We start from the raw sequence: 12,464 nt of genomic DNA, 5'->3' as shown, positions 1-12,464 counted from the left end.
TTCACAAGGAATTTGCACAGTGTCAGCAAACAGGACAATAATGGCTTGATGACCCTCTTACCAGCTTCCTCAAATTTGCTGCAGCCAGGGGTGGACTGACAACTCATGGGGCCCCCGGGCAATAGGGGATCATGGGGCCCCTGTGTCCTTGCCCAAACTCAAAAAAGCCTATGAAAAAGGTACCAGGGGTATCTCATGGGGCCCTGTACTGGCCCCGGGCCCTCGGGCAGTGCCCGAGTTTCCAAATGGTCAGTTCGTCCCTGGCAACAGCAGGCTTTGCCATTGGAGGTGCCCTCTTAAGTGTGATGATGATTCCAATTGGCTTCCGGGAATGGTGGATGGTGATCCCACTGGCATAACAGTGAGTTGTTGGTATCTCTAAAGCAGACCTGTGCAGCAGAAGGATGAGAACACTATGTAAGGCTGTATGCTCTGACTCCACGATGGGAAGAAGGGAAGCCTAGAGTGGGGTCTGGCGATGGCAGATAGATGAGGACACTTAAAAATCTCAGTGATCAGCAGCAGCTGCAAATGGCTCTCTGGACTGCGCTGCCCACTCAGCTATGAAGTCACGAACCAGTCCCTTCTTTTCTGCTTCTGTCTCTTCCAGAAGCAGCTCCTCACTCTCTACACAAACTTGTGGCATTATCCCAACTACTACTGCTCTTTCCCAGCCTTTTTCATTTATAATCCCTGCTTTGGACTCCTCCTGCTCTCAGCCACATTGGAGCTTATAGACCCTGTGAGGATCGCGCGTCAGACCCCTAACCTTCTCACCAAACTCGTGACCGAAGGACTAGCCAATCTGAAACCGCGATGTCACGTGCGTAACAATGCCATGCCCAGCTGCAACCTGCACAATGATTTTCCAGCTAATGGACCACAAATTGATGTACCGGCAGCCTGAATGCGATCCTCCTTTTTGTACAGAGAAAGAGGAAACTCGGCAATATCAGCAATAACACTATGATGGTTGAGATAATCATCTGTATAGCACTGTCACCGCAGACAGGTTATACCGAGGGTTAAACAAACACAGTAGCGCTCTTTTAGTGGCAGGAATTCGTAAGTTGCATTAACGAGCTATAGAAACAGTTCAACACTTTCAGAAAGAAAGATTTATTACTAAAAGGTCAAAAGGGTGCAATAAAAATATTTACAGAAAAAAGATGTAACCAATATATATATAAATATACAGAGAACAATAGCACAGCAAAGAGGTAACAGAAAGGAGGTTAAAGGGCTAAAGTACTTGCCAATCAACCTTGGGTTAAGCAGATCAAGTTTCAGAGTGAAAGGGCACGGTCTCCCAAGGTGGTTCTGATGTTAAAAGGGAGAATTCTTCAACTTCTCACTCTTAGCTCTGACAGCCTATTTTGTAGTCCCCCAGTAGGGGGTGTCTCTGAAGCCAAGGACCTATGCCTCATTTGGGAAGGGATTGTCTGGGCGGAGACCCAAACTAGAACCAAAATCTCTCCTAGTTCATATTTTGGCTCATAACATTTGCTAGGCACAAGTAACATTCCAACTGCGGGTAGATTCATATGCAGACGCATCTGAGGAACAGTTAGATATGAAATATGAAATACATACTTGAATGGTTCAAGAGATGCAATTTTCTGCTTTCCTAGGTATTCCAGTCAGGGAGTGTGACCTATTAACCAATTTGTCTGATTGGGAGTAATCTGAAGATATGCCTGGTTTTTATGTAAGTCTCTAATTTTCCAAGATAGGAGACAAAGGGGAAAAATGGATTTTAAAAGTGTTATCTAGTTTCTTACTCCTCTGCAATGTCTTTGAACTCAGGGGAAGGCTTGGGTTATCTTTTTACGAGGTGCCAGATTGCTCAGCTTCCCAGCTAGCCTGGAACCCAGCTCAGAGATGGTTTATAGCTCAGAGCTCCCTGCTGTGCCCTGGCCTGCCTGTGACACTTCCAACACACACACACTGACCAAATGTCACTGTGACTCTCAGAGAAGGAGAATGAGGGGAGATATGTTTGTACAAGATGGATGATCCTTTGCCAAGATGGAGGTTGGAGCCAAAATGGTTGAACCGCGTCCATTTCTGTGTGCATGATTGCTACACCTCCGCCCTCAGGTGGCTGCATGGGAGGAGACCGCAATTTCCCTGCTGACGCAACCGACTTCTGCAGCGGGTTTGCATGACCAGGGCACAGAGCCACTGTGCCCAGGGGTTCACCTTGGGGTGATATGCACTGCGGAAGACCCAGGTTCCTTCTGAGAAGGAAGCTGTTCTCCCCAGCAACACTGCTGTACCAACCAAGTGAGTGGTCACGGGTGAGCACCAGTTGGCTGTGACTATCCGGATATCGTGGCGACTGCCGGGGTGCCCACCTGTTCACAAAACACTTCGGGGTGTCATCTGCTAATATATTAAGATGTAGCTTCTTGTCGAGGTAGAGAAGGAGATTTCCCTCTCCCATCTTCTTCCTCAGGCCCTGGACGACATCTGACCCAAAGGTAGTGGCGCCTGTGTGTACCGGAACCGGACAAACAAATTCTGGAACTCGCCTCCCAGATGTATCCACAGGTACCTTCATCCAAGATGAACAGTCCTCTTCACCTGTTAGCATCCAGGACACCATTTCCATCAGTTTCCTGTCTGCCAGGTCAGTCACAAGTCTAGCTGAGCCATGATAGTTGCACCCAGGCGTCTTACCGTAGCCAGCTGCACCCAAGACTGACGTAACCTGCTTTATGGCCAGGGGAGTAGGCCAGGCCACAACTGCCTCAGTCTCCCCATGCCCAGACCTCTGGGGGTCTCTTCCTACCGGTGGTTCCCAAAGCTGAACCATTGACATGCCCCTCTGACAGTTACCATTCTCAACTGTCAGACTAGGCACGGGCAGTTTGTTCCTGACTAGTGACAGGGGGCCCAGTTGCTCTTCCCAGACAGAGCCGAACACTGCAAGGCCCCAAAGTGGGCAAGTGCACCCAGTTCCACTCCACATTGCAGGTCATTCCTGACCCCTGGGGAGGTGATTGGTGCGTTCTCAACCCCAACTAGCTTTCCCGTGAATTCAGGCAAGCCATATGGGGTGGTGAAGGCTGACTTGTCCTGAGCCTCCTGGGTTAGTGATGGTGGCCCATACCCCCTGCTCAGGTCCATGATGATTAAACAGCAGGCACCTTCTGGAGGCTTCATTACCTTATAGCCCCTGGGCATGGGGTAGGCCACACCCACAGGGCTAGCGCTCAGTTTTCCAAGGTCCTCAAAAAGCCTGGTCATCTGATCCTGTTTGGGGATCGAGACTACCAGGGATGCCCAGACTCTAGCTGACCCCTGGATTCCTGACGGCGCCATTCCCTCTGTCTCTTTGGCCCATTCAGTCTGCACCTCCTCGGAGATGAGGTTGGCTGAAGGCATGAGGGAGGGATACACTCTGCCGTCCAACTCCTGAAGAGCACGTTGAACTCTCCCTAGGTTTTCCTGAACCCAGACACCATCTATCATAGGCATTGCCGGCAGCTTCTGTACCTGAGTGGAAAGGAAAGGTGATTGGAGCTGGAGGCCACAGCCCCCTCTCTGAGATCCGATGATCCACTCCAAGGAGACCCCTCGCACTTCCAATCCAGGTGTGCTGTCACTGTCTAGGACACATGTTTTCCTGCCTGGTGACACACCAGGACAGGTCAGATCGGATAACATGCTTTCAGTCTCCAAGCCCCCTGCTGATAGACCATTCATTCCATCCTCCCTGTCAGGCCTTTGTTTACCCTTCTCATCAGGGGAGCTCACAGCTAGCTGGAGGCTGAAGTCCATATGGTGATTGCTTTTCAGGGCTGCCTTACACGTGGAACTACAAGTACTAGCCAGCTGTTTTTTACCCTTCTCAGCAGGGAAGCTCACAGCTAGCTGGTGGCTGAAGTCCATGTGTGGGTTGCTTTTCAGCTCTGCCTTACGCGTGGAACTACAAGTCCCAGCCGGCTGTCCAGTACCATGCAAGGACAATGGCTGGGCACTTATCAAGGTAGAATCTTCTGGGCCTGGGCAAGGAACAGGCCTATCCAGACCATCCCTTTGCTCAGCCCCCAGAGATTGTACCTCTGCCTCCTTCACAGCACTGTGGTTGACCCCCAACAATGAAAATGCATCATTTGTATCATCATGACCATTATCATCATCATTAGCATTACCAACATTGTCATCAACATTACTGACATTATCATGATTTAGTAGTGGACCTAATTGTCCAGTGCTTATCTGTTCCTGTCCTAATTTATGTTGCTGGCCAGCTTTTGGAATGTGCGCACATGAAGAAACTCACACTGACACGTTTGGTCTGTGAAAACTTCTCTCTAATTTATTGAAATGAAACCGTGAGTTTATATATGAAAAATGATGCGAACATCACGTGATAACAGCATAAGCATTATATTAGTCTTTGATTGGTCACTTTACACGAAAACAATCTCCGTCATGGTATAAGTGTGATCTTCTTCAGTCTTATCTTAAAAAGAGAAAAACATTCTTTTGTCTTCCAAATCACACGATGGGAGGGGGTCTATTCCTGTGAGCAAATATTTCTTAAGCAAGGATTTCTTAAAGTACCACAAAGCCCAGCAGACAGAAAATATTCACACAACATATATATTCATGCTAAACATTTATAAATATGTGGAAAGAAATAGTATTAAAATATAAAAGTAAATATTTATAAAACTTATAGAAAACGAAATAGGCATTTTACCAAATCCATCACAATCACTATCAGCATCATCGTCATCATTATCGTCATCATTATCAACAGTTACGTTTATAATATCAATGACACGAGTTCGATACCTCCCCTGGCAAGGGGATTTCTTCCCTTTCTCCAGATAATGCAGAATCTTGCAACCCCACTCCATTCCCAGCCCCCTCCTTCTGTCCATCCACAGGTTGCCCAGACATTGCCCCAACATCTGCATACAGTACCTTGGCATTTCCAGAGAGTTCCAGGGGGACCTTCCGGGTATTCTCGGCAGGGGCATAATAGGAAACAAGAGTGCCTAGATCAGCACCCAACAAAACAGGTGTGGGAATTTCATCCGAGACCCCCACCTCCCTCATCCCCCTTCCCGCACCCAAATCTATGAATACCTTTGCACAGGGTATGCGTGAACGGGTCCCCCCAACTCCTGCGAGGGTAAGGAACTTTCCTGGGATGAGGTTCCTTTGCTCAATCACCTCTGGCCGGGTCAAGGTGACTTCTGCCCCGGTGTCCCGGAAACCAGTTACAGACCAGTTGCCCACAGTGACTGGCTGCAAGTTGGTGGGGGTTACCTGCATCTTCCTGTGGACGAACAGCATGGAAGAAGAGTTGCTGGCCGGCTGGCCAGGTGATGTCATCTGCTTCTGCTCAGGACACTGAATCCTGAGATGTCCAGCTTTCCCACAGGTGAAACATCTGCGGTTGTCAGGCAGGGGTGGCTTGGCTCCAAGTGCTGCAGGTGTTGGTTGAGGGTGAGCTTGACTCACCGGCGTAGTAGGGGTTGCTATGGGTGATTTCCCTCCTTTCCAGCCGTTCAGAGGAGCCTTGCGAGGGTCAGACACCCGCGTGTGGGCGTAGGTATCTGCCAAATCGGCTGCAGCTTTAGCCGAGGCTGGTTTTCTTTCTAAGACAAACTGTCTGACATCTGCCGGGCAGATATGCAGGAGTTGATTTCGTATCATGAGATTTTCTAAAGACTCGTAGGAGCCAGCTTTCAGTCCTTTAGTCCACTGCCGGAATGTGGTGCGTAAGCGACTCGCCACATTCGTGTAAGAGTCTCCAGGTCCCTTTTCCACTGATATATTCAACAAACGCATTCAGGGCCTTGCCTTGTAGCCCTGGTGTCAGGTACGGAGCCCACTGAGTTTGGGGCAGATGGTACTGACGGCACGTTTTTTCAAATGACAGTAAATACGTGTCATTGTCACTATCTTTTTCCATCACTGGAAACCTGGCGGCTGTGCCTACGGTCAGAGAGGCGTCCCTGTGTTCTAAGCACCCAAGGTTCTGAGCCTGTCGCTGCTGCTGAAGCCTGACCATCTCCAGCTTGTGCCGACGATCAGCTTCCCTCTGCGCCTGGCGTTCCTCTCTCTCAGCCTGGCATTCCTCTCTGGCAGCCGCTGCCTGGCGTTCCTCTCTCTCCGCCGCTGCTTGGCGTTCAAGGAACTGCAAGTAGGCCAGAGGATCTGTCTCCTGGATGCGTTTCAGAGCTTCCTGCATCTGAGGAAAGTCTCTGCTGGTTAGAGGCACTCCGGTGCTGGCCCGCTCAGGCGGTGGTTTGACGATACCGTTTGGTGATCCTCCAGTGTCAGTCTCTGTATGCCCATCCTGCGAGGCCATCTCTGAGCCACTGGGATCAGAGATAGCGGGAACCCCTGCATGGTCAAGTTCCTCTGAGTTCTGATCTGCTCGGTTATCATGCTCCAGTTGTTCACAAATCAAATCATTACGAGTTTTGCGACTGACGTCCATTCCTCGTGAGGCACTGTCAGGAATGGACTTGCGAATAATGGTGGGACTCACCTGCCTTGTGGGCTGAAGTACCAGGGCTGGACAGCGGGTGCTCTCAGCAATCAGAGACTCACCCCTGCAATCAGCCAAACACCTGAAGCTGATTTCAGGGGTTGTATTTAAGGAATGGCCAGACTCACAGTCAGGGCCTTGGTGTGTGCTTTTCCATGGGCCCCTGTACCTTGTATCCTGTATTCCTGTTCCTGTTTCTGTTCCTGTTCCTGTCTGACTTGTTGCCAACCCTGCCTGATCCTGACCTCTGCTGACTTCTCCTGCTTGATCCCTGGCTTGTTTGACTACTCTCCTGGACATCCCTACTTGATCTGAAATCCTGTTCCTGACCCCGGCGAGTGACCTGACTACTCTTCTGCCTGCTGCCTAGTACCATGCTGATCCGACAGTTATTGACCCGGCCTGCCTGACTACGTTGTGCTTCCTATATATCAGTTTAGGTTTGGGTTTGTTTCACCTTATTGTATATATTTGTGTTAGCTTTGCGTTTGGTTGTTGCACTGCGTTTATGTTTGTGTTGTCCTTAATAAATAAACTTATTTACACACTATACCTGAAGTCTGTGTTTCCCTGTGTCGGTCCACACACCTCTGGTCATACCTGGAGCCCTGACATTACACCAAAGCCAATCCTGACCAGAAGTGGCTGCACAGGTTAGCCATCTTGGCTTATTGTTGCTGGGAAGGATGGATCTTGATGAGGTGGTGTATTTATCTCTGCTAGTGTTTGATGACAAAGACTATGCTTATCAGACTCTGAAGGAGTATCCCAGGGATCAACTACTAGAGTGTATAAGGATCGCTCATTGCCTAGTAGATCAGGGCACAGAGTTTTCTGAGGTGCAGCCGTTGATCCAGGTTTGTGTTGAGTTGGCTCGGTCCTGTACCCCTGAAAGCAGGAATGACTTTTTTCCCCCATTTAGTGTGGATCAAGTGGAATCACTGGTATGGTTGTTGGAGGATGATCCAGATTGCTTCCATGAGCATTATGCAGCTTGTCCATCACATGTGCTTATGGATTGCATAAACGCAGTGCAGTCTTTGGTCAGACAGGCTATGTGTAAGCTGAGTTTTGTTCAACCAGTACTGCAGACATGGACAGATTTGTTGCACCCAGCCTCAGTCAGCTTGCAACATCATTCCTCTGCTCAAGGCACTCTTCCTGCATCCCCGACAGCACCCCCAGTGACAGCCCAGTATACTCTGCTAACTACCACATATCAGTCCCCTGCTCCCACTCGCTGCACCTATTCTGCCTTTAACCCTGTAAAGAAGTCCTCTGTAGCAACTGCTCCCTCCTCTGTTCCATCCTCCAGCTCTTCTCTGTCTTCAGCTGCTCCATCCGTTTACAATCCTGCGCTTACTTACAGTGCTCCGGTAACTAAAACCAGGAAAAGGCGAAAATTCTTTCCAACCAGTACCATCCTGCCAGTATCCAAACCGGTCAGCCTGCCATCTGAGAACCCACCTTCCGTGGTGCAGCCTGGTGCCTCAGCGCCCGCATTTCAGCCTGATGTCTCTACCCAGCCTGATGTCTCTACCCAGCCTGATGAACTGATCCAGCCTGATGATCCTATCATGCCAGGTGACTCGGTGCCCGCTGTCAAGCCAGATGACCTGATGCCTGGTGACCCGATGCCCGCTGTCGAGCCAGACGATCCAATGCCTGATGACCCAGTACCCACTGTCGTGCCTGATGACCCGATGCCAGATGACCTGATGCCAGATGACCCGATGCCAGCTGTCGAGCCAGATGACCTGATGCCTGGTGACCCGATGCCCGCTGTTGAGCCAAACGATCCAATGCCTGATAACCCAGTGCCCACTGTCGTGCATGATGACCCGATGCCCCCTGTCGAGCCAGATGACCTGATGCCAGATGACCTGGTGCCCGCAGTCTTGCCAGATGACTCGGTGCCCGCAGTCTTGCCAGATGACTCGGTGACCGCTGTCAAGCTTAAAGACCCGATGCTCGCTGTTTTGCCAGGCGACTCGGCGCCCGCTGTCTTGCCAGGTGACTCGGCGCCCGCTGTCTTGCCAGGTGACCCAGTGCCCGCTGTCTTGCCAGATGACCCGGTGCCCGCTGTCTTGCCAGATGACTCGGTGACCGCTGTCAAGCTTAAAGACCCGATGCCCGCTGTTTTGCCAGATGACTCGGCGCCCTCTGTCTTGCCAGGTGACTTGGCGCCCGCTGTCTTGCCAGGTGACTTGGTGCCTGCTGTCTTTCCAGATGACTCGATGCCCGCTGTCTTTCCAGATGACTCGATGCCCGCTGTCTTGTCAGATGACCCGATGCCCGCTGTCGAGCCAGATGATCTAATGCCTGATGACCCGGTACCCGCTGTCAAGCCAGATGACCTGATGCCAGATGACCCGATGCCCGCTGTTGAGCCAGATGACCCGATGCCCGCTGTCAAGCCAGATGACCCGATACCTGATGACCCAGTGCCCGCTGTCGTGCCTGGTGACCCGATGCTCGCTGTTGAGCCAGATGACCCGGTGCCCGATGTCGAGCCAGATGACCCGGTTCCCGCTGTCGAGGCAGACGATCTGGTACCTGATGACCCGGTGCCCGCTGTCGTGCCAGTTGACTCGGAGCCCACTGTCGTGCCGGTTGACTCAGAGCTCGCTGTCGTGCCTGGTGACTTGGAGCCCGCGGTCCTGCCAGATGACTCCGTGCCCGCGGTCCTGCCAGATGACTCCGTGCCTGCGGTCCTGCCAGATGACTCCGTGCCCGCGGTCCTGCCAGATGACTCGGTGCCCGCTGTCTTGCCAGATGACTCGGTGACCGCTGTCAAGCTTAAAGACCCGGTGCCCGCTGTTTTGCCAGATGACTCGGCGCCCTCTGTCTTGCCAGGTGACTTGGCGCCCGCTGTCTTGCCAGGTGACTCGGTGCCCGCTGTCTTTCCAGATGACTCGGTGCCCGCTGTCTTTCCAGATGACTCGATGCCCGCTGTCTTGTCAGATGACCCGATGCCCGCTGTCGAGCCAGACGATCTAATGCCTGATGACCCGATGCCTGATGATCCAGTGCCCGCTGTCATGCCTGGTGACCCGATGCTCGCTGTTGAGCCAGATGACCCGGTGCCCGCTGTCCAGCAAGACGATCCAATGTCTGATGACCCGGTGCCCGCTGTCGTACCTGGTGACCCGATGCCCGCTGTCGAGCCAGATGACCCGGTGCCCGCTGTCGACCCAGACGATCTGGTACCTGATGACCCGGTGCCCGCTGTCGTGCCAGTTGACTCGGAGCCCGCTGTCGTGCCGGTTGACTCAGAGCTCGCTGTCGTGCCTGGTGACTCAGAGCCCGCGGTCCTGCCAGATCACTCCGTGCCCGCGGTCCTGCCAGATGACTCCGTGCCTGCGGTCCTGCCAGATGACTCCGTGCCTGCGGTCCTGCCAGATGACTCGGTGCCCATGGTCTTGCCAGATGACCCGGTGCCTGCCGCTCTGCCTGGGGGCCCGGTGCCTGCCGCCCTGCCTGGTGGCCCGGTGCCCGCTGCTCCACCTGGTGATCCGGTGTTCAGACCGATGTGCCTCTGTCCGGTGCCCAGCCCGATGTGCCTCTGTCCGGTGCCCAGCCCGATGTGCCTCTGTCTGGTGCCCAGCCCGATGTGCCTCTGTCTGGTGCCCAGCCTGATGTGCCTCTGTCCAGTGTCCAGCCCGATGTGCCAGTCTTTGATACCCCGCCAGTTACCGGACCCGGGAGGTGGAACATTTTGCCCAGCTAGGACTGTTTGGAGCGTCCTGAGGCCGCTCCTTGAGGGGGGGGGGGGGTACTGTCAGGAATGGACTTGCCAATAATGGTGGAACTCACCTGCCTTGTGGGCTGCAGTACCAGGGCTGGACAGCGGGTGCTCTCAGCAATCAGAGACTCACCCCTGCAATCAGCCAAACACCTGAAGCTGATTGCAGGGGTTGTATTGAAGGAATGGCCAGACTCACAGTCAGGGCCTTGGTGTGTGTTTTTCCATGGGCCCCTGTACCTTGTATCCTGTATTCCTGTTCATGTCTGACTTGTTGCCGACCCTGCCTGATCCTGACCTCTGCTGACTTCTCCTGCTTGATCCCTGGCTCGTTTGACTACTCTCCTGGACATCCCTACTTGATCTGAAATCCTGTTCCTGACCCCGGCGAGTGACCTGACTACTCTTCTGCCTGCTGCCTAGTACCATGCTGATCCGACAGTTATTGACCCGGCCTGCCTGACTACGTTGTGCTTCCTATATATCAGTTTAGGTTTGGGTTTGTTTCACCTTATTGTATATATTTGTGTTAGCTTTGCGTTTGGTTGTTGCACTGCGTTTATGTTTGTGTTGTCCTTAATAAATAAACTTATTTACACACTATACCTGAAGTCTGTGTTTCCCTGTGTCGGTCCACACACCTCTGGTCATACCTGGAGCCCTGACAGGCACATACTGCACTCAAATCACTGTTGCTCATTTTCTTGTATTCTGCATCACCAGGCATAATTGCAAGCAAAGATTGAATAGAAAGTAGAAAAAGGAAGGAGCTGTTGCTATATGTGTGTCTCTCTCTCTCTCTCTTCTCTCTCTCTCTCACTCTAAAAAATATGCACCGCTTGTTTCTAAGGACTGTTTCCACAAAGGTTACAATCCTTCAGTGCAGAGCCAATTCCTAACACTGCACTGAAGCTATAATGCAACTATCCCACGTACGCTGCCAGCTAATATGTGACCAAACTCGTGACCGAAGGACTAGCCAATCTGAAACTGCGATATCACGTGCGTAACAATGCCACGCCCAGCTGCATACTGCACAACGATTTTCCAGCTAATGGACCACAAATCGATGTAGCGGCAGCCTGAATGTGATCGTTACTGGGTCAGGTTAATTACGCAATTAACCCTTCACACTGCCACTACCTCCTTTTTGTACAGAGAAAGAGGAAACTCGGCAATATCAGCAATAACACTATGATGGTTGAGATAATCATCTGTATAGCACTGTCACCGCAGACAGGTTATAAAGAGGGTTAAACAAACACAGTAGTGCTCTTTTAGAGGCAGGAATTCGTAAGTTGCATTAACAAGCTATAGAAACAGTTCAACAATTTCAGAAAGAAAGATTTATTACTAAAAGGTCAAAAGGGTGCAATAAAAATATTTACAGAAAAAAGATGTAACCAATATATATATAAATATACAGAGAACAATAGCACAGCAAATAGGTAACAGAAAGGAGGTTAAAGGGTTAAAGTACTTGCCAATCAACCTTGGGTTAAGCAGATCAAGTTTCAGAGCGAAAGGACACGGTCTCCCAAGGTGGTTCTGATATTAAAATGGAGAATTCTTCAACTTCCCACTCTTAGCCCTGACAGCCTATTTTGTAGTCCACCAGTAGGGGGTGTCTCTGAAGCCAAGGACCAATGCCTCATTTGGGGAGGGACTGTCTGGGCGGAGACCCAAACTAGAACCAAAATCTCTCTTAGCTCATATTTTGGCTCATAACTTTTCCTAGGTGCAAGTAACATTCCACACGCGGGTAGATTAATATGCAGACACATCTGAAGAACAGTTAGATATGAAATATGAAATACATGCTTGAATGGTTCCAGAGATGCAAATTTCTGCTTTCGTAGGTATTCCAGTCAGGGAGTGTGACCTATCAAATGATTTGTCTGATCGTGAGCAATCTGAAGATATGCCTGGTTTTTATGTAAGTCTCTCATTTTCCAAGATATGAGACATAGGGGAAAAATGGATTTTAAAAGTGTTATCTAGTTTCTTACTCCTCTGCAATGTCTTTGAACTCAGGGGAAGGCTTGGGTTATCTTTTTACGAGGTGCCAGATTGCTCAGCTTCCCAGCTAGCCTGGAACCCAGCTCAGAGATGGTTTATAGCTCGGAGCTTCTGCTGTGCCCTGGCCTGCCGGTGACACTTCCAACACACACACACTGACCAAATGTCACTGTGACTCTC

At 51.0% G+C, this 12,464-nt stretch overlaps 1 protein-coding gene across 2 annotated transcripts in view; it reads left to right on the top strand.

Moving 5' to 3' along the window:
- LOC149469843 (multidrug and toxin extrusion protein 2-like) overlaps positions 1–12,464 on the top strand; it is a 169,633-nt gene that overhangs the window by 34,992 nt on the left and 122,177 nt on the right. The gene's annotated exons all lie outside the window — the stretch shown is intronic.

Source organism: Staurois parvus, unplaced genomic scaffold (genome assembly GCF_062004578.1).
Source record: "Staurois parvus isolate SC_StPar_1 unplaced genomic scaffold, SC_StPar_1.0 ptg000058l, whole genome shotgun sequence".
In the NCBI taxonomy this organism is placed as follows: Eukaryota; Metazoa; Chordata; class Amphibia; order Anura; family Ranidae; genus Staurois; species Staurois parvus.
This window is presented reverse-complemented; position numbering and strand designations above follow the sequence as displayed.